This window comes from Canis lupus, chromosome 33 (genome assembly GCF_003254725.2).
Source record: "Canis lupus dingo isolate Sandy chromosome 33, ASM325472v2, whole genome shotgun sequence".
In the NCBI taxonomy this organism is placed as follows: domain Eukaryota; kingdom Metazoa; phylum Chordata; class Mammalia; order Carnivora; family Canidae; genus Canis; species Canis lupus.
The window spans coordinates 11664985-11688009 of NC_064275.1; the positions used below are offsets into that span (position 1 = coordinate 11664985).

At 35.8% G+C, this 23025-nt stretch overlaps 1 protein-coding gene across 8 annotated transcripts in view; it reads right to left on the reverse strand.

Moving 5' to 3' along the window:
* The window catches only part of CBLB (Cbl proto-oncogene B), a 409638-nt gene that overhangs the window by 227568 nt on the left and 159045 nt on the right, over positions 1-23025 (reverse strand). For all 8 annotated transcript variants that reach the window (XR_007407886.1, XM_049105236.1, XM_049105235.1 and 5 more), the window contains one exon: positions 22679-22725. The gene's annotated coding sequence lies outside the window, so the exon portion shown is untranslated. The remainder of the gene's footprint in view (positions 1-22678; positions 22726-23025) is intronic.

Genomic DNA, 23025 nt, shown 5'->3' on the forward strand with positions numbered 1-23025 from the left:
ATGTACTCAGAGATGTTTCAGGGACCTAATTTTTGCCACTTGAAACCATAGAGAAAAGCACAATCTTCTTTTTGGTTGAAAGCTCTTCACAATATATCAGTATGACAAAATATATCCCCCTGAACCTTCTATTCTTTTTTTTAAGTACATATTTTTTTAATTTTATTAATTTTTTACTGAAATATAATTGACACACAATGTTACATTAGTTTCAAGTGTAAAAACATGATGATTCTAAAGTTTATATGTAATGCTATGCTCACAACTAGTGTAGCTACCATCTGTCACCATGCAATGCCATTACAATACCGTTGGCTATATCCCCTACTCTGTACCTTTTATTCTCATGAGTTACTCATTCCATCACTGAAAGCCTGTATCTCCCACTCCCTTTCATCCATTTTGCTCATCCTCCATCTCCCTCCCCTCTGGCAATCACCCATCAGTTTGTTCTCTATATTTATGGGTCTGTTCTGCTTTTTGTTTGTCTATTTATTCATTTGTTTTGTCTTTTAGATTCCACACAGAAATGAAATCATATAGCATTTCTCTTTCTTTGTCTGACTTATTCCACTCAGCATAACATCCTCTAGGTCCATCCATGTTTTTGTAAATGGCAAGATCTCATTCTTTTTAATGGTTGAGTACTATTCCATTTTAAAATATATGCTACATCTTTTTATCCATTCATCTATCAATAGACACTTAGGTTGATTCCATAACTTGGCTATTTTTAAAAATGCAGCAATAAACATAGGGGTGCATATAGTTTTTTGAATTAGTATTTTCACTTTCTTTGGGTAAATTCCCAGTAGTAGAATTACTGGATCAAACAATATTTCTATATTTAGTTTTTTGAAGAACCTCTATACCATTTTCCATAGTGGTTCTACCAATTTACATTCCCAGCAACAGTGCACAAGGGCTGAACCTTCTATTGTTTAGGATAAATTAGTTTCTTAAACTAGTCATCAAGTTCATTGGTTTCTAACCCTAAAGGGTCATACTCCAATTTATTTTTCTCTCTTAGACTATGATCCTCACCTAAGGTAAACTATGGAATTTGGGGTAATTATGAGTCATCAATGCAGGTTCATCAGTTGTATCAAAAGTACCACTCTGCTGGGCAATATCGATAATGAAAGAGGCTATGCCTGTGTAGGGGCAGAGGGTACATAGGAAATCTAAAAACAAACAAACAAACAAAAAAGGAAATCTCTGTACCTTCTCAATTTTGTTGTGAACCTAAAACTGTCCTAAGAAAATAAAGTCTTTAAAAAGTATGATGCTCAAATATGAATACTGCTATATGTGGACTTATAGAATATATTTGGACTTAGTCATTACTCAGACTGTAAGCTTATTAAGGCAGTCTTCTATATGATTAGTTGTGGTCTATGGGCTCATTTGTTAGTTTAAGCTCAAGCTCAAGTATATTTCATCCAAAATGTTACTCAGCTATTTTTTTTTACCTATCTTGTTAATTGAATAAATAAACTTTTTCACTATTCATCAGTTAAAACATGTATACACATGTATACACACACCCAAACTCTATGGATGGATAGCACAATTTACCACACAGCAGGCCCAAATCCAAGAAAGTTTTTCAAGTTTACCTTAAACAACTTCCACACTAGAATCAAAGGAAGAGTCTTCAAATCCACTTTAGGCAATTTCTCTTATGGACTAAATTCAACATTTATGTGAGAGAAGACATCAAATGACATTTAGCTACTGCCTGAAATGGGTAAGCCTTTTTATTAGGAATGCCACAACACTTCTCTTGAGGTATCATCAAAGGCTAAGCTTTTTTTTTTTTTAAGATTTTATTTATTTATTTGACAGAATGAGAGAGAAAGCACAAGCAAGGAGAGCAGGAAAGGGAGTAGCAGGCTCCTGCTGAGCAGGGAGCCCAACATGGGGATCCATTCCAGGACCCCAGGATCATGACCTGAGCTGAAGGTAGACACTTAACTGTCTGAGCCACCCAGGCACCCCAAACGTTAAGAAATCAAAATTTAAGAGAAGACAAAACTTTACAATAACTTCATATATAATCCATAGTTAAAGAGCTGGGCTGAATCAGGATTTGAGGAGACTCTCAATAAGTCTAATACTAATAAGTAATACTTAACCAGTTAAGGAAGCTTATCACTCTAGAAACAAAGAATGTTTACTTGAAGTCTGAAATGGAATAGGTAGGATTCATTCCAAAGAGGTCTTAATGATGCATGTATTGTAAAAATCCACATTAAAAATAGAAAAGGAGGTAAGCACAATATGTGAAAGTATTTAATATATGCTAGCTTGTCCAAATAGTAAAACAATTGGGGAGGGGTGCTGAGAGCGAAGGAAATTGCTTTATATCAGTGTAAATTCAATTACTCACCTGACATGTAAAAAAACAAGCCTGGATCAGATTATGCTGGAAAAAGGGCAAATAGAACTTGAATGAAGAACTTTTGATGAAACAAAAAAGATATGGCAGAGAAGGGAATGAGCTATGAGCTAAAATTAACTGTAGAAATTGATGGTCCTTGAACATCAGCAGGATCCACCCTGTTTATGGCCAGAAACTAGATTTATATATAGTTTGTAATGTCAAGATATCAGAAGTATAGTGACTGCCATAGGTAAAATCCAAATATTAATAGGCCCTGGAGATGGGGACTTGCAAATACAGAGCCAGAGGATGCTATAATTTCACTACCTCTATCCTTAAGATAGTCCCAGAAAATAGTGGATTACTTTCCATCTGATAATAAAAATAGAAACAGTGTCTGTAATTTCACAAGGGAAAAAGATGGCACCAAAATGACAGCAGCTATGTTCACAGTTGGATAAGAAGTCAGATTTTTCTATTCTGATCCCAATGAAATGCGGAATAGTAGAAAATCCTACTCTATTCCTCACACAATGGCAAGACAAGTACTTCTAAATGTCTTCACTCAAAATAAATCAATACAGGCTTACAGAAGCAGCAGTTTCAGGAGAACGACTAGGTCTAATAATAATGGTTATATTGAATATATCAATAGTCATAATAAATTTAGTTTATTATTTATTTCAAAAGCTGAAAAGTTTATTTGCACTTTAGGGATACAAAAGGCATTATATTAAATACACGGTGAGGATCGATTTATTGAGTTAGACCTCAAGGGGCAGCAAGAAGGTAAATGTGGTGTGTACACTTTAAAGACCAGACAAAAAGGCAAATAAAAACATCAGGAGAACATTGCCCTGAAACATTTATTCTCCACCCATCAAACTATGAAAATAAAGGGGAGGAGAAAAAAGAGAGTGGTCTTAAGTTTAAAAAACAACAAAAACTACCACAGAACAAAAACATCTAAGTTATTCCTTTCTCAAAGTGTTGACGCTTTTCATAGACCAACAATTTGGTGGAAACTATTTTTCTCATGAAACTAAATGTGTTTGCGTAGCAAGGGGAGGAAAAGCTTTAAAAATCCTTCAATTTGTCTGTGTTAAATAGCTGAGCTGCTTAATTTTATTTTTTTAATTTTTTAACTTTTTTTTAAAGATTATATTCATTTATTCATGATAGAGTAGAGAGAGAGAGAGAGGCAGAGACACAGGCGAGGGAGAAGCAGGCTCCATGCCGGGGGCCTGACGTGGGACTCGATCCCGGGACTCCAGGATCACACCCTGGGCCAAAGGCAGGCACTAAACCGCTGAGCCACCCAGGGATCCCCGAGGTGCTCAATTTTAAATCAAGATATTTTATCTTCAATCTCTGGCATTTCAATTTTACTTAATGTATGAATGGAGTGTGCCAGGACACACACCAAACAAGAGAAAGCATTGCACTAGAAAATTTTTAGTTCTAAGTGGTGAAAACCGTCTCAAACCAGTATAAGTAGAACAATGAGGGGAGGGGGTGTAGGGAACAGTGCTTTTGGCTCAGGCCCAACCTGGTTTCCAGGGGTTCAAACACTGTGTCACCCCTGCATGGGTTCTACTTCGCAGCAAGTCAGTCACTGGCAGTTTTAATCTTTACTCATCCACCCAGCTTATTACCCCTGTAAGGAATCTCTCCTTTCCATAGTTTGAGGAAATGAACAGGGAAGGCTCTGATGAGCTTGGTTGGTGTCCTCAGTCCTTCCCCCAGGTCCTGGAGCCAGGAGATTGAAATGCTGATTCGGGGGGCTGCCTGCAGCCATGTGGGAGTGAGAATGGAATGGGGAGGTCTTGGTGCTCACTGGAAAAAAACCAAGTGGCCTCTAACATATCTCATGGTTACGAGAGCTCTATATGTAAACTGAATAAGAAGCTCTGAGTTTAGTCCTCACTCTACTAATTACTGCCTCGTAGCTAGTTACCCAGTCACGTTAACTTCAGTTACCTCGGAGCTACAAACATAGACAGCTGTTCTCACCAGATGACAGAGGATTCTGTTCATGGAATGACAATGCCAAGACATCAAGTTTCCTAGTTCTACTTCTACCCCACCGGCTACCTCCTCTGGTCTTCTGCTGCATTCTCCCCCATAGTTGATCTCTGAATGAGAAAGATCAATGCTCTACCCCATACCCATCTCTTGTCCTTCTCCAGCTGCAACATCTCTTTAAATGACCTCATCCTCCCTCATGACTGTAGATTTCTACGTCCATCCTACATACCTATCTCTAATTCTGACCTTTCCCAATGATTCCAGACTCATAGACCCAAATATCTACTTGATATTTCCACAGGCACATTTAATAGCCCCAAGGAGGACTTCTGATATCACAGGCTCTCAATCCCACCTCCTCCCTCCTGTGTGCTCCCCACGTTCATAAATTGCATTGCAATTCATGCAAATACTGAAGACAAAAATCTAGGAATTATTCTCGCCGCTGTTTCTTCATCCTTCAAATCCATGTTATTGGCAAGTCACATAAATTCTGACTTTCAAAACTTAACTCAAATTCATCCTCTTTCTATCTCTACTTGTTAACATCTCAGCTCTAGAAACCCTTGCCTCTTTGGCTTGACTATGAGCCTCCTAATTGATCTACCTTGCCTTCCTATATCCTATGCTCTGCAAAACAGCTATTCTTGTTAAAATATACCTTAGCTCATATCACTCAAAACTCTCACATCTCACTCTCCTTCCCAACACACTTGGAGTAAAAACCTTCATCTCTAATATTACCTACTAAGCCGTACTTGCTCTGGCCCCCAATGTCTTTTAGATCTGACCATTCCTGTCCCCCACCCACATTGGCTCATTCTTACCAGCCACTCCTTTTGCCTACTCTACGTCTTCCTCTTATCAAGACGGATACCTTCTAATCACCTATCGCTCTAAATATCACCTGTGCAGAATGTTGTCATCCAGGAAAAACTCTCCTTTTATTTCTCTACTATTCACTCAATACATCTGAACTCCAAACGAGTATGGGTTTTTCCCACATGAAGCAATTCTCCGATTCTGACCAACACCAGTGGGTGCTCTAAATTCATTCAGTTCTGACACTGTCCACCAGAGTTAGCATGAGATCACACAAATTAGGGGCTCAGTCCCATAAGGTGACCCCAACCCAGACTTCAGATGCCAGTCAAAAGTCTAAGTGGTTACCTGTGCTTCTGAATGAGTGCTTAGAAATCAAAGGCTCCCACGTGATGAGAGAAAAACTCTCTAAAGGCCTGATACATAGGGAAGCCATTTGGATTTCTTTCTAAGTCAGCATGATTTTATGTAAACGTTGTTTAAACCAAAGGGCTAATCTATGGCCCACCAAGCATACATTGTGTATCTGCCTTGTAACTGAGTAGCCTAGAGGAAAAGATAGCCATCAATGCTCCTACTACTCCCTGCATTCCTTGATGTTAAAACTCATGATTCCTGCCTATATGTTAATCTATAATCTTCTGAGCTTTTACAAGATGTAAAAAAATATTTAACCTGTAAAAACTGTTCATTTTCCAGTTTCTTCCCTGCAAAGAGCATGCTTCCTGGGCAATCGTCCAGACTTGAGCTCCAATAAAACTTTCTTTTTTTTTTTAGAGATTCTAAAAGGTTTCTTCATTTTGCATCGATACACAGCCACCTCTCTGGGTTTGATTAACTTGCTAGAGCAGTTCACAGAACTCAGAAAAACAGTTCACTTACTAGATTACCTATTTATTACTACAAAGGATTTTAAAGGCTACAAATGAACAGTCTAATGAAGAAAACATAGGGCCATGTCTGGAAATGTCCTAAGCACAGGAGCTTCTGCCCCTGTGGAGTTGGGGAGATGTCAAACTTGTTCTCTAAATTGGAAGCTCTTCAAACTCCATCCTTTCTGGGTTTTTAATGGAAGCTTGATTATATGAGTATGATTGATTCAATCATCAGCTATTAGTGATCAGGTCCATCTCTAGCCCTCCTCCTTGTCTTGGAGGTAAGAAGGGGTGGGCCAAAGGGTGTGGCTGAAAGTTCCAATCATCATTTGGTTGATTCCCCTGGCCATCAGTCCCCTTACTCAGTAGCTTTCCAAAATTCTCCTTATTAACATAAATACTGCGTGGTTGAAAGGGATGTGTCATGAATAACAAAAGACACCTCTTTTGCTCTTATCATTTAGGAAATTACAGGAGTTTTTAAGAGCTGTGTGCAAGGACAGGGTGGAGACCAAATATATATTTGTTATAAATCTCAGCATCACAATTGTTCTCCAATGATTCATTCAAAAATGGCCAACCACTCTCACTCTTTTATAAGAGTCTGCAAATTATTTTTTTCTGTAAAGGACCAGATAGCAAATAGTTTGGGTTTTGCTCCCATATGTTACAACTAATTGACTGGTGTTGCAGCAGGAAAACAGTCCTAGACGATATGTAAAGAAATAAAACTTTATTTGCAAAAACATTTTGCCAATGCCTGCTCAATTACATCAAGCTGTCTTAATTCTCTGTTTAACAGCATCTTATTTGTGCACTGTGTTTTCACACATTCAAATGTAAACTCTGCCCAAATATCCTTGAAAGAGCGCCCCAGGAGAAATAAGCTGGACCACTATGCTATCATCAAGTTCCCCCTCACCACCGAGTCAGCCACAGAAAAAAAAAAAAAGAAGAAGAAGACAAAACACACTTGTGTTCATTGTGGTGTCAAGGCCAACAAGCACCAGATCAAACAGACTATGATGAAGTTTTATGATATTGATATGGCCAAGGTCAACACCCTGATCAGGCCCGATGGAGAGAAGAAGGTAAATGTTAAACTGGTTCTCGACTATGATGCTTGAATGTTGCCAACAAACTTGGGATCATCTAAGCTGAGTCTAGCTCGTTAAATCTAAATATAAATTTTTCACCATAAAAAAGTAAAAATAAACTCTGTGAAAGCAGCAGCAAGTTTGATTATCTCCCTCAACTTTTTATTGCTTGCTTTCCCTAACACCTAGCGATTGGAGTATAAATGGAGCTTGGTAAACGGTTGGAGGGATGGATGGATGAAACTGGTATATAAAATTCAAAACACTAGAAAAACTAAACATCTCAGAGTGTTTACCTGATTTTTCATTAGGACAAGAAAGATTAGGAAATTATTAGTATAAATAGGTGATTTTACTATTTAAATGTCTCTATTTCTTCCTTAAATACAATTATACCACATCATGAAAGACAAAGGAAAATTTAAATTATGCTTCTGCAGTTGATCTTTTACAAAATCTACTCATTTTTACTTTACATTAAGGCCCTTCACTTAAGCCAGTCATTCTCTACCTGGGTGATTTTGCCGCCCCGGGGACATTTGTAATTGTTTGGAGAAATATTTGATTTTACAACTTGGGAGGAGGGGGTACCACTGGCATCTAGAGGACAGAGGCCAGGGATGCCACTAAACATCCTACAATGCACAGGACAAACCCCCACAACAAAGAATGAGCTAGCTCAGAGTGCAGTGGTGCTGAGGGCAAGAAATCTCGCCTCATGCTTATTTTCCATGAAAATAGGTCTTTGTTTTTATGGACTTTCGGATTCTGTAGACTACTTTTGAAAATTTGCAAGAAATCCGGTTTTATCTCTTAAAATCTGTACGTTTTGCATGAGATACAAAGCAATTCTGAAAGGTACATATCAGTTGGGGAAAAAGAAGACAAAGCTCACTGTCACATTTGCATGCCAGAAACATCCAGCCAATCTGATAACCTCCTTAGAGGAGTCAGACTTCAGCCTGCCTGTTCATACAAGGTTAAGTGCCTACTGCATTTCATGATATTCATTGGCCAAATGACAACAATGACAGTAAATTTGAGCTGACATCCTATGGCAGCAACAAAACAGGAAAGGAAGGAAGGAGCATTCCAAGGGCAAGAACAATACAGCAAGTATCCTTTTATAGTTTTCATGTAAGCCTAGGACTTTGTTGTTGCAGGCTGATACCGTCCATTGTTGAGTTAAACTGGCCCCATGCCACATTATTTCAACAAGTTAAGCTCAAACAATAGCTATAATTTCTTGATAGGTGATGCTAGAAATAATATTATACTTGCTTAGATTTTTTTAGATCTCAATAGAATGTAGCAAGAATCTGTTGGTATAAATAAAGACCCATTATTTAGGAATACAAAGAGAAACTTCCACAGCCATTTACTCATACTTACCTCACCCAGCAGGGGAGCAGGTGAGTGAGTGTGTGTGTGTGTGTGTCGAGTGGTGGGGAAAGTGTATCTAGAAGACAAACAAAGGCAATGTTCCGCACATGTTGATGCTGTTCATATCATTAAATAAATAACAGGGATTATACACGAACAATGTATAATTACGTCTTCGTGAACCTCCACAATGTTTCATTATTCAAATTCTACTCCTATCTCTATGATTATTCCTTCCCTGCCACCTTCCCAGGGAGCTCTTCCTTTTGTTTTCTCATGTGAATATTTTTTAAAGTTCTGCCTTTGGTTCCCTCTTCTAATTCTGTATTTATTTTAGGATTTTATCTACTCTAACGGCTTCAACTATTGCTTTCCTGCCAGTGACTTTCAAGCCTTTACCATTTCTCTCCATTTCTCACCTACTTCAGGAATATCTGTTCTTTGATTTTAATAGCTAGGGATGCATCTGTCTGGAAATCCTGTTGGTTGCCTTAAATTGCGTAAGTCCAAAACTCAGCTCATAGTTTCTTCCTTTGATATGGACTTTTTAAAAAAAGATTTTATTTCTTTATTCATGAGAGACACCCAGAGAGAGAGAGAGAGAGAGAAGAGAGGCAGAGACACAGGCAGAGGGAGAAGCAGGCTCCATGCTGGGAGCCCGACGTGGGACTCGATCCTGGGACTCCAGGATCACAGCCTGGGCCAAAGGCAGTGCTAAACCGCTGAGCCACCCGGGCTGCCCATTATGGATTTTTTTGCACTGACTCCCATCTCATCCATCTCATTGGGTGATGCAAAAATACGGAAGTCACCCTAATCCTTCTTTCTCCTTAAGGTACAATTTCCAATCCGTCATAAAATTCTACTCTTTCCTTCCAAAATATTTCTTTTTTTTCCGAAATATTTCTTAAATGTGTTTACTCCTCTCCTGTCTCCTACCACCATGTTAGTCTATGTTACCACCTCAGCCTCTGATTATGATACTTTCATGTTTAAACATTTTTGATGTCATCCTATTGCTCTTAGGGTGACAGACCCTTTAACGTGGACTACAAGGATCTGTGCGGTTTAGCTCTTTCTTGCCCCCTTCACCTAGGATCATGCTTTCCTTTCTTTGACTCTGCTTCAGTGACATGGCCATCTTTCTGTTTCTCACACACATCATCCTTTCTCTCCACAAGGTGCTATAGCAGTAATGGTGCTTGTTTTTACATCTCTCTCTTTCCCTCTCACTCTCCTTCTCCCTCTCTCTCTGTCTCTCTGTCTCTCTCTCTCTCTCTCACACACACACACACACTCAGACTCTGTTTTAGAAGACCTTTGCTGGCCTCTTCTTCTACTGGCTCTCACTACTAACTCTTCAGATTTCAGATTAAGAGTCATTTTATTGGGAGAAGCACCTCCCTCCAGAAACACTGGAAAGACTTTTTTATTGTAGCCTCAAGTGTAATTAGACATCTCCCCTTTATGGTGCTTGTCACATTTGTTACACTGTTATGCTGTTTATATTTGTTTGTATTATCAAACAGCCCAGCTGTCTTCCTTAATAGACTATAATCTGTCTGTTTGTGCTCGGCATTTTATCTCTAGCACTTTGCTTGTTTTCTGGAACATGATAGGATATCTGGAACAAAAACAATGATATGATATGATATCAATAAATATTTGCTAGAAGTATGCACAAAAATTAAACTCACGTCAACCCATCAGTTCATCCCCAAATGCATATTATTTCTGAGTTCTCTTATTCTATCATGGTTGCATCATCTACTAGATCCCAGGCCCAAATTTTCAGACTCCTTAGCTTCTCTCTCTCTCTCTCTCTCTCTTTTTCTCTCTCTCTCTCTCCACCTAAGCCTAATTGTTTGCTAATATCATTGATTCTACCCCCAGAGCACATTTCCCAAAACCCTCTTGTTGCCATTATTGCTCTCTCCTGGTAAGTTGTCCCATCCTGTCTCTAGGCTATTGCAAAATCATCTAGTTGGGTTCTGCATCTAATCTTTTCTTGTCCCCATCTTCCTTTGGTCTTCAAACAACATTGCTCATGATGCTTCTATGATCAAAATGATTTTAGGATTCCTGACTTCTATTCAATACAGCATCCAGCAGGCAGATTCTCTATAATCTTGACTTAATGAACATTTTCTTAATTATATCTAAACATTTTTTATTTTCACATCTCATATTCCAACCAAACTGAATATCTCATATTCCCTGTACATGCTTTGTTTTTAGCACTTCCAGAACTTTACTGTAATACCTTTCCCATTTCACTTTCTATCCCTCAAGCACACATTCAACTTTCCTTTTCTAGACTACTTTCTTATATTCAAGGATTCTTTCTTATTTAGCCTTGTAGGCACTATAGTGATTAACATTGGGGCTTTGGATACAAATGATGCTTATTAGATTTAATGAATTGCTTCATTCCTTTCTCTTTTTCCTATGTAGCATTAGCTTATGAAGGGTAAATATTTTCTCATGTATTTTATCTTTCTTTCAGAGTTTTTCCACATTTTTTGAGAAGACAGCCCCCAAAAGATTATATGAAGTCTGCCTCCTTTGTCTTTTAAGGGTGCTTCATTTTTTTTTTCAAAACTGACAAAGTGATAAGAGCAGGATTTTAAAATTATGGCTTAGAAACAACAAGCACAAACACTTGCTAAAAATCTGTGCTTTTCTGAACTCGAGGATGACATGCAATTCATATACCGATCAAAGACTGGAGAAAGATGAGGTTTATCTAAAATAATAATACACGCTATAAATACTAAAATAGTAGCCCTGGGAAAGTTTAAGTTGGCTTTCACTGCAATGGTTACCTTTTATCTCAAGAAATATCTCAACTGTTTCTTGAGGATATTAACCACTGTGTTTTTAACACTTTAGGCTAGGTAAACTTATAGATTGATTGTATTTATTTCCATGCTAGTCAACCTAGAAACTGTAATTTTGAATTGCTAACACCACAGATTTTTTTTTCTTTTCTGAAGAGACACTAAAGTAAAAAAAAAATGTATTTTTTAACAACTCTACCAAGTGCTTTGTACATATTTTCCAGTAAGACTCTACTATATTTTAAAGCAGATTTTATTTTCCATTTTAAATAGTCTTTAGACATAAACCATGTTAGTACTGAGATTCTTTTATTAAGTAGTTATTCACCTATTTTTTTTATCTTAAATGTCTTTTATATAATTCATTGCTCTAAGCCATATGCACACACACACAAACACACACCCTTAAGTAGAGTTAAAGTGCATACATATTATAAAAAATTTATAGATTAAAATGAGAATATGAAAATATATGGTATAAAGTTTAAATACAATCTTTAAAGAGCCTTCCCACATGAAAATCATGGTGGTAAAACCACAAACCAACCAATGCATGGAAATCTTTCTTTTTAAGTTTCAAAGCTTTTCCAGAAAGAATTTAAAGCCACTGAAGGCTTTTCTTTGGAGTAAACTGAATGTGCATGCGTGGAAGCACCTAAAAATAAAACAGTGAATTTTTGCACCACTTTAAAACTGAACTCTTGTGATTATGAAATTGAGAGTGTTATGTTTCAAAATTGAGATACAATGTGGAAATAGATTATTATCTATTAAGATGCCTTAGTATATGGCAAGAAGGAAGTTTATTTACTTAAAAGCAAAATTATAATAAAGAAACCCTACTCTATTGAGTTTCTTTTAACATTAATTTAACATCTATTCATTAATTCTTAGGTAAAAAAATTTATGAGATAAAACGTGTTATTTAAAACATGGACATAATTAAAACATTGAGAAAAAAACTATATTTTAGTAACAACTGAATTGAATTAATGGAACATCCTACTCCTTAATAACAGCAGTGACAATTATTAGTGTTATATATTTGGCAGTATCTTACAGTTTTTTTATTTTGATTTATCCAGTTTATGGAACTTACTTTGCAGCATACAACTTGCCTTGGGTTTGACAGGTAACTATCATTTTGAACACTTATTAGCTTACATTTGTTGAATATTGAATGGGTACCATGCACTATGCAAAGCATTGTACTTGTATTTTTTTGAGAGAATTATTTAATTCTTACAGTAGCCTTATGAAGTAGGTGCTAATATTCTGATTTAAAGAAACCAAGATTTATAAAAGTAAATAACTTATTCATATCATATAGCTAGCAATTAGTATAACTTGGTCCAGTCTCTAGACCATTCTGATTCCAGAACCCATGCTTCCAACCCTCTCACAACATTATTGACTCCCTAAACAAGATTTCCTGATCTAAGACTGTTACAATGTTTAATTCTAACAAAGACATGAACTATAAAATGTTATCTCTACACTAAAAATTAAAATCGTGGCTCAGATAAATCAATTAGCTTGTACTTACAAGTTATACCTGAAGATAAAAACCATGATTTGTCTAAATTTAGAGCCCATGCTGTCTTCACTATGGCAGTCCAAATAGACTTTCAACAAGGATGGAAATGGAAATGATCTCTCTTGGCTCTCTAATAATGTAGCCACATGTGGCTGTTGGAACACTTGAAAGGTGGCTGATGCTACTGAGAAAATATGTCTTAAATTTTACTCAATTTTAATTAATGAAAATTCTAATTTAAATGCTACATGTGGTTAATGGCTGATACCACACAGCATGACCAGGATTGAACTCTATTATCCTGACCTCCTATGCAGTATTTAAGAAAACTTTATGAAAAAAAAATTGATGAACTTAATTACTAAGTAAACTTAATTTCAAATAAATTCAATTATTCCTCATTAGTTAATCCTTTTACTCAATATAAACTGGAATTTCCAAGTAAAGTAACCCAGCCATATCCAACATAGAACTCAAAAACTTTTCCTTCTCAGTGTTTCCTCTAAGTTTTTTTCTCTAGTTGCCTTATTTCTATTTAACTTTTTTTCAAATTGCTTAAAAATAAAACAATACACATTACATCATGTTGGAAAAATATTTTGCTGTGCATCCTTGACAATCTATCCCTTTATTTTTCTAACATCTAGAAAACGTGAGCTCCATCTCCAACCTTTCTGCAGTAAATCTATTTTGTATTTTACCGGTCATGTTGTGACATTCACAGATCAGTAAATCCCAACTGGGAGGACTAAGGGTCAAAGATGAGGCAGTTAAGTCAAAGGGGATTGAATTTAATGTCACAGTTCCTAGTCTGGGCAAATAACCCAAGGCACGAAGCTTTTGGTTTTTCACTCTTCTAGTAACATGAGAAAACAATTGAAAGGCTTACAAAATTAAATATTTCCCCAGGCTAAGGTCTGTGACAAAAGTTATTGGCAAATGAGATACCTCGGTACCAGTCTAAGCTGCCTACCTGGTGGTAAGATCCTTGTCCCCTTACGAACCTCAGTAATACTGTAGGACTGGAAGTTATATCAAGATGTGATTTATTTCTTAGAATTCATCTTAGAATTTGGTAGGATATCAATCTGGGCTTCTGAGAAACAGCAAATAACACAACTATCCTTTAGCTTGTCAAATTGCTGTAGACCCTCCAGAATCTTGTCCTCCAGAATCCAGAGGGTATTCCCAAAGTCACCTGATTAGGAAGAGGTATAGATCTACACTAATACACATTCATACTAACTGAACAGTTTCTATCATGTACATTTCCCTGATTTTTCTTAGAATCCAGGTAACTTTGCATCTCTTGAGTGCCTGGCTGGCTCAGTCCTAACAGCATGTGACTCTTGATCTCTAGGTCTTAAGTTTGAGCCCCACATTTATGTAAAGACTACTTAAGTAAATAAATAAAATTTTAAAAAAGAATTTTATTTATTTATTTATTTATTTATTTATTTATTTATTTGAGAGAAAGAGAATGGATGAAGGAGAGACAGAGAGGCAGAACATCCCAAGCTGACTTCCACTTGAGCTCCAGGACCTGGGGCTCAGTATCTCCACTGAGAGATAATGACACCAGGTGAAACCAAGAAACAGACACTTAACCAATGAAGCTACCCAGGCACCCCAATAAATATAAAGAATAGCAAAATGAAACATAACTTTGCATTTATAAAAAAAGAAGAAGAAGAAAATGGCATCTCCCTTGTCTTTGTGATTTAAAAACCAAGCACCATTCTCCTCATCATAATCATTCCCTTTAGGTCTTTCTTTCTTTTTTTTTTAGAGCTGATTCCAGTTTAACATTAAGCCAAAAACTCATAATGTAACTGGTATGTCAGCAGGACGGAGAAGATTTCAAAATCATTAGCTGTATTTCTTGTCATTTACCTCTCCATACCTGATGTGAATGTTATTCATAAATTAGATTGATTAAATGGAAACTCACTGGTGTTCTGTTTGTGTTCAAATCCTGACTCTGATTCTTGCAAGCCAAGGCTTTGGTCAAGTTGTTTTAATTCTCTTAGTCTTGGCTTCTTTATCTGGAGAATGAGTGTGATAATGATACTACATGGAGTTGCTTTAAGAATTACATGAGATAATTTGTGTGAATTACTTAAAATATAATTTGACAGATTAAAACACTTAATAGATAGCATCAGTTCCTTCTATTGTGTCCGTGTAAATAGATGTAGGGAAACTAATCACAACTAATAAGTACACGCTTTAGTCTATTAAAATGTACAGTATTGAACATTCAGCCAAAACCAAGGAAAAATCTTTTAGAGTATCTATAAAGAATTAAAACTGAAGATAGGCTGCTAATCACTGAAAACACATTTTTCCTACTATTCGAGAAATAAATAAAAATATTTTTCCTACTATTTGATTTTGAAACAAAAATGAATCAGAAGTAATTGGCAATGTTTTTTCCTGAGGCTTTACCTGGAGCTAGTTAATGTCAATTTGTATATTTTCAAGAAAGAAAGAATTCTCAGTGTATGAAGTATTGAGAACGAAGTACCACTTCTTATTGATCAAATCAATTCTTCTTCCTAGTTTTCTTTATTTTTTATTTTTTTGTATTTGCTCAAGGCAGTCTTCCTAAAGTCCAAACAAGTGTTCATTGTGGGCATGAAGTGAAACCCCAACCTCTCCACCACATGTAAGTAGTAATTAGACCAGGCTTGTATGTGTAGTTAGTTCTCAATCAACCCTGATGACAAAGCCTATCTTGACATACACTCCAAACTCAGAGATCATCTCAGAACTGCATCTTTATAAAGTTCAACATATAGTTCTGCAACACCTTCAATCAGGATTGTTTTCCTACATTTTTACAGGAAAATGTGCACTTTTATCTTTGTGAAAATTTAGCCATGATGTTTCCATGAAATGTTAGATTAACTCATTCTTATTTTCTAGAATAAAGCAGGAAAGAGGGTTTAGAAAAGCAAGGAACATGGAATTATAATAATGTATATCCTTTCTCTTTGCATACTAGTGTACTACACTGTAAACATTTGGGTACACACTGAATGTCAGCAATCGTAACATTACAGGTTCCTCAAACCATATAGCTTAAGATACATAACATCCTACCTGTTTTTTTTTTTATGATATCCTACCTGTTTTGATTAAAAATTGAAAATACTATTTAATCAATAAAATCCACTTCAAAACTGACATAAAGGACAGCCCGGGTGGCTCAGTGGTTTAGCGCTGCCTTCAGCCAAGGGCGTGATCCTGGAGACCCGGGATCAAGTCCCATGTTGTGCTCCCTGTGTGGGCCTGCTTCTCCCTCTGCCTGTGTCTCTGCCTCTCTATCTCTCTGTCTCTGAGTGTCTCTCATGAATAAATAAATAATATATTTGTTTTAAAAAACTGACATAAAAACATATCCAGAAATCAAGATAAAGTGTTCATGGAATCCAAGTGCTATCTGAGTTAAATTGACTTTTTCAGAAAAGTTTAAAAGATGGCAATGCAATTATTTCTGAAAACCATATAATAAATTAAAGGACAACTTTACAGTTGTAAATATCTGAAAGATGTCAAAAGAATAAGTTATTCTCAGTAGGGAAGATTTGGTTGCATGCTTTTGTCTTAACTTTCAAAGTAAAATGTAATAAATTATCAAAATGCTAACTGTGGTTCTTAACAAACACAATATACCACTACCTGTTGAACCATTTTTCTTAGAAAACTCAAATTTTTGTTTAAGTTAATAGTATGTCCAGCTAAAAACAGACTCCTTGAGGCTAGAAGTGGCTACATGACTAGACCATAAAATGTATGAGAAGACCCTGTGAAAGATACTCCTTTACAAACAAAAAGGCGGAATCTTGGTAAGATACAGCACTTTTGCCATTTGCACGTTCCACGGCCTGGAACACAGATACGATGGCTAGAGGGGTAAGGTCAATCTTGTAATCATGAGGATAAAAGACTATACGTCTAAAATGGTAAGAGCAGGAAAGTAGGAGCCTGAAGAATTGACAACATCGTGAAGCTGTTTCAATTGTCAAGGCTGCTACCCTCAGACACCTTGTTGCGTGAGAAAAATAAACAACCTGATTAAGCCCCTATCAGTTGTGTTCTTTGTAGAATGCAGCCAAATGCAAACCTAACAGATCCATACACTATGGAATCACAAACATTATAAGAGGTGATGTTTAATTATTTGGGTCAGATCAATTACAAAATGAAAAATGACAATGTGCAGAAATGGAAAAGAGAAATCATGATTTCATACTTTTAATATGTGCATGTTCTCTTATATATTCTCTAATTAGTCTATTACAAAATATTTCATCATTTTTGCAAACTTTCAGTCATTACAAAAAAATGTTTGTTTTTTTTTAATGGGTTAAAGCAGGCTACTCGATCATCAAGTAGATGGTAAACTCTTTCCTAGTTTGCTCAAATCTAAAGCAGAGTGGTAAAAATTATCAAAGTCCTTAGGTTAAAGAGATCAAATCAGAAGTACTGGACTATAGAGAAAATTGACTTTCTGCCCTCTTTGTAATTATCTCTTTATGCAATAGAAACATGACATAGTGATAGAATTTCTGTTAGTTAAAAGCAGCATTTGAGAACATTTACTAATCGACAAATAATTTCACATATGAAAATTAAAACAATGAGATTGGTTGTAAAAAGAGCAGGAGGGGTTGCTTCATGACACATCCTGTATTTCTTTTTTAAATAAAATCTTTATTCTCTAATCTGTATTTATATATACATTTAATGATGATATTGTGTGTAAATGAAGTCTCCCATTTCTTATGAAAAATAAAAGTAAGATTTAATTTCTATCATAAGAAAATCTCTTGAAAAAAACACTCTGGAACATCCTCTGTACATATTTCCTTATGTGTAAGACAGATAGGAGATTATTTCTACCCCATAGGGTTGTTAAATGGCATATGTTTAAGCACATCAAACATGTCTGGCACAAAGCAAGCATGTGGAAACAATGAACTCTAGACTGAGTCTGTTCCTTGAGTAAGAAACAAATTTCTATGGTGTTGAGACTAAAATTTGGGAGCTAAGTTGATATTTGTTAGTCAGTTGTCCAAAGTTTTAGGAAAGTGATTTAATAAAATTCATATTTACCACATAAGCTAAAGGTAAAATTCTGACTTTTTTCCTATGGATTAGTTATAATAGCCTGACAGTCATGTATTTTCTAATTAAATCTCAAAGACAAATTTTAACATCATTACATTATTTCTTCTATATGTTTTAAAAACATTAACTTCTATGATGTTCCCTTAGAAAACCCAATTAATTTTTGTGGGTTTGAAATTTAATTATTGAAGATGGAGAATGCATTACAGAAGCTATTATAATTCAAGATTTTTTCTTTTCCTTTTTTTTTTTTTTTTTTTTTTGCAAGTGAATGGTCATAATGGAAATTTACAATTTAAAAACCAATTAAAAGGAAGGATGTTCTAATAATTGATGTTCTAGTAATTTTGCTGGTGAGCAAAAATCTGTTAATATAAGTCGGACCATCTTTCAGTTGACATTTGCCTGAAATGATACTATCTGTGATTTTAATTATGATGTTATGACCAGAGCCAATAGCTATTTCTTTTATATAAATAATTAGAATTTTATTTCAAAGCTTCTATAACTCAATTCTTAAAAGTAAAATGATGACAGTATAAAAAAGTTGTTAATACCAAAAATCTCAGTGACCTTACTTTTTAAAATAAGAGTAGAAAAATATTTATTCTGACTTATTTTATCATATATTACTTAGATCCTAGAAGACAGGAATCTATTTATCTTATTCTGTCCATCTATCATTCTATCCATATCAATATGCACACAGGTACAGTATTTAGTTTTCCAACTGACCACTACTCAGAGTATGAGTGGAGCTTCTATAGTTTATTTGCTCAACTAAACATCCTTTTATATATTTTTTATTTTTCAAAATGAGCTCCAGGTGTGTATGACATTGGCAGTAGGTCTGTGTTATGCATTTATGTCTATATATGCATGATTATGATTTTGCATTTGTATGTGGAAAAGGATAGATGAGAACTCTTACTCAACATGTTTGGGTGCCCCATCTTCTTGGAGATACTTATTTATAGAGAAGTGAAGAATTACAGGTCTCTGCTTGAAGTATCTTAAAACATTATTATTTTCTTTTTTTGGTAATAATAATTAGTGCTCATCTTAAGGGCATAATAATACGCTTGGTTTTGGCATTAATAATTCTTTTAATATAGTTTCACTGTCCTGTTATGTTGAAAAGAGTCAATGGTTAAATTATGTTAGTCTGGGAAAGAGATATGTAACCTGTTCACTTGCTGCGGGAACTACATTTTTTTGTTTTGTTTTGTTTTTTTGCTTCACTGAATTAATCTATGTAAGAAAAAGAAACTTTAAAAATGACTAAGACAATGTATACTTATCAAATAGTATTTTAGGAAAATACTAAATAGTGTTAAAGATGTTGGTCATAATTCTATCACCAAACACACTTTGCTAATATTTTGAGATGTTTCCTCTCTACTTCACCACACACATTTTTTTGCCTTGCTAATGGTATTTGAATCATTTACACATTTTTGCATCATTGTTTTCCAGATAACATTATATCAGACTTGCTTCATTAAAATTACACTTCAAAAAGAAACACACACACAAGGCACATAGGAGTATATACTCTCTAAATACCATTTTGCCATCTTGCATGTTAATGCCTTAAAGCAATCTGTGATGAAGTGCATTTATATTTCTCCAACTGTTCTTTATAACACATTTTCTCTCAAAAATTACCCGATTCTCTGGTTCAGAATCCATGTCACTCCATCACCACTTATCTTGCCATATATGGGCAGGTTTACACAAGGTTTACTCATGGTTATGTGTCAGACTAACTTCTAATGCAAACATACTTTTAAATAAATTATCTGTGGTGGTTATGCCACATTTCTATTCCTGATTGTTCACATAGCCTTCCCTATGCTTGTTCTTTCTTCTTTGGCTTCAATTTTCATTCATTTACTCATTTGGAGAATATTTATGGAGTCCTTCCACATGCCAGGCAATGTGCTAGACACTGGGCTATGATGAATAGGACACAATTTTTGACACTAAATTACAATATAATGTGATAGGTGTCAATTGGCACAAATAGAAGATATTATGGCAGAAAGAGTACAAGCTGTCAGCCTGGTCTCAGGTGATCAAGAATTGCTTTCTTGAGAACATGGCTTTATCAACGGAATACTGCCGGCCCAGGATATGGCTGATGGCCAGAAAAGGAAGATTTAGTTGTTATGAAGAATTTCCTCAGATATAAATTTAGTAACTCAGGTAGATTCAGGAATGATATATTCTACAACTGGGATGATGCAAGGTGTTGAGGAAGGAGTAACCGAGCTCATTCAAAGATTAAGGAAGAAGCTGGCAAATTCATTTAGCTACAGAGACCGTCTCTGAACCTGCATAGGCCACCCAAGGCATCGTGCCTAGTGAGCATAGGAAGCTCTCACAAACATGTATTCTTTGATATCAGTTGCTTTAGCCTAATGGGTGGGGTATTTGTGATGAGGTACTGGATGTTAGGAACTTTCTATCCCTGGGAGAATAGGACAGGAAGTATGGAGACAGGATTCAGGCTTGGGAAAGGCTTTGAATTCAATAGGCTTCACTGCCAAAGACAAGAGCACTGGAGTCTAGAAAAATTAACACACAATAGAATCTGAGGGGAGGAATCCAAAGCTGAATCTTGTCAAATAGCCTGGATCAACATGCAGTGCTCAGAAGGCTCTATGATTGGGAAGGGGACACATTTTAAGCACCAGCTACACCGAATCTAGGACTTGGTTAGTGATAGTCTTTCCTCCCCAAATCGAGTATGCTTGCAGACACTCCAAGCTGTTTTTCCTCTGTCTGTAATCCTTCAAAACAGAAAACTGTCAAATTTAGTAATATTTTCAGGAAAATGCTGTTAAATGATATACTGTTTAAGAGCAAAGAGGGGAAACAACTAGGAAAGCCTTATCAGAGACACAGTTTCACAGAGTCTCCTAGTTTTCTTGAATTAGAGGAGTGGGCTGGGTGTATTCCAAGTTGTCTGGTAGAAGCCAGGATCTTTGGAAGAGCAGGGGTGGGGTGGGATGGGGTAGGTGTCTCTGGGAAGGAACAGGGGAAGAACAGGACTCTACATGCTGCTAGTCACACTTGGTGAGCTCTGACAGTGGGTGTTGACTTTGTGAATGCATGACAAGCTTAGGAACTGAGTAGATTTTGAGATTAATTCTCTCCCTAACTTCCATTATAGTAAATAATTTCTGCTGAAGGGCTTCAAAAAAGAATCTGAGAAGGACATAAGAAATTCCCACAGACTATTTATCTCAGGAATTCACTTCCTGACTCAACAATCCCAGTCTATTAAGCAACCAGCAGAAGCTCAGGCATGGTATCTATGATTCTCGTGAGCAGTCACATGCACGGACTTCCCCTGACCACGAATTTTCCCTGACCTTGCAATCCTCTTAGAGTTCTTTATTATTAAGTTTCTAAAAACAAATAGTCTCATTAATATATATTTAATATAAAACATTGTGAAGGCTCAGAATAAATGTAGAGAGCGAGGAAATATCTCCCTGTAATTATACTGACTACAATTTAATGTGTGAAGGATCTAAGGGTTTTGAGTCTGTATTCTTAAAAGTAAAACTCTCTGAGGCAGTGTAGAAAATCTGAGACCCTGTGTGTGTGTGTTTGTGTGTGTGTGTGAGGACTTTTCATTTACCTATACAATTATTCAGAGAAGTGAAATGAAATTGAGACTGATCTGAAGAGAAACTGAATTATCTGCTCTTGATCTTTCAAGTGCCAGCATAGTTTCTACCAAAACCTATGTAATGTTTGGGAAAAGGCTATTTCCAAAATCATGGTTCATTCATACAATGGAATACCACGCTTGCAGTATGAAAAAGTCAAAAAAAGGGTCTTTATTCATTAACATGAAACAATATTCAGTATACATCAATTGAAAACAAAATTAAGTGGTATAATAGGTTATTATGTGCTCATATTTGTGTTCAAAAGGAGATAGGCAAATCTATAGATGGATAATGTATATACTTGTATATCTAGAGGGTTTTTCAGCAGAATATACAAAAAACTGATAACTGATAATAGTAGCTCCTTGTGGGTAGGTTGGGAGAGGAGAAGGTTGGGGAGGATGCAGAATGTGGGTGTTGGGTTGCTGGCGGGGGAGGAAGACTTAATTCTTATTTAATTGCCTTTCCTTTGTTGGATATTTTTAGTATATAAATGTGTAATTTTTATTAAAAATAGTTTAAAAATATTAGTCCATGAACCTTATGGAAGGGCATAGATTTTAATCTAAAACTACTTCTTTAGCATATGTTTATTATGAGGTATCCAAATAATTACTTAGCATTGAACATGTAAATTAAGACTATTGTTTTCCCATTTCTAATATACTCAATACTTAAAGAAAATGCATCTATGGGAGATTACAATGCAATTTTAGGGGATAATATAGTAAATTCTATCCTTTCAGGACAAAAGTTTCTGTGATCTTAGAAATTATCATTTAGGAGTTCAAAACCTTGTTAGGAAATCTCTAGGGTATAGCCATCCTCTGTTTATTTTCCATTTCTTGTACTATTGGGCATTTAGATAAACTTCACGTCATCTCTCACCTGTGTTGCCAAACAGAGGCCTCCTCGGAATACCATCATTGTGCAACCTGAAAAAAAAAACAAAAAACTGTAAGATACAATTTTATCCCTTTTGGAAGTACAGTATGTACTGGATGTGAATTGCTGCTTCCTTAAAACAATTGATGACATTGGCTTTGTGAATCAAGAGAGATAAAGGGTACATTCATTTGCTTGTTTTTAGTTCTCTGAAGAAAAATATAGCATTTCAAGACCTTATCATTCATTGTAAAGATAATTGTAATTTAATATTCTGACTAATTCTCAGATAATTCTTGGTGATAGCCCATGAAAGTAGCCTATCCATTAAATCTTAAGAGATTGGCCCT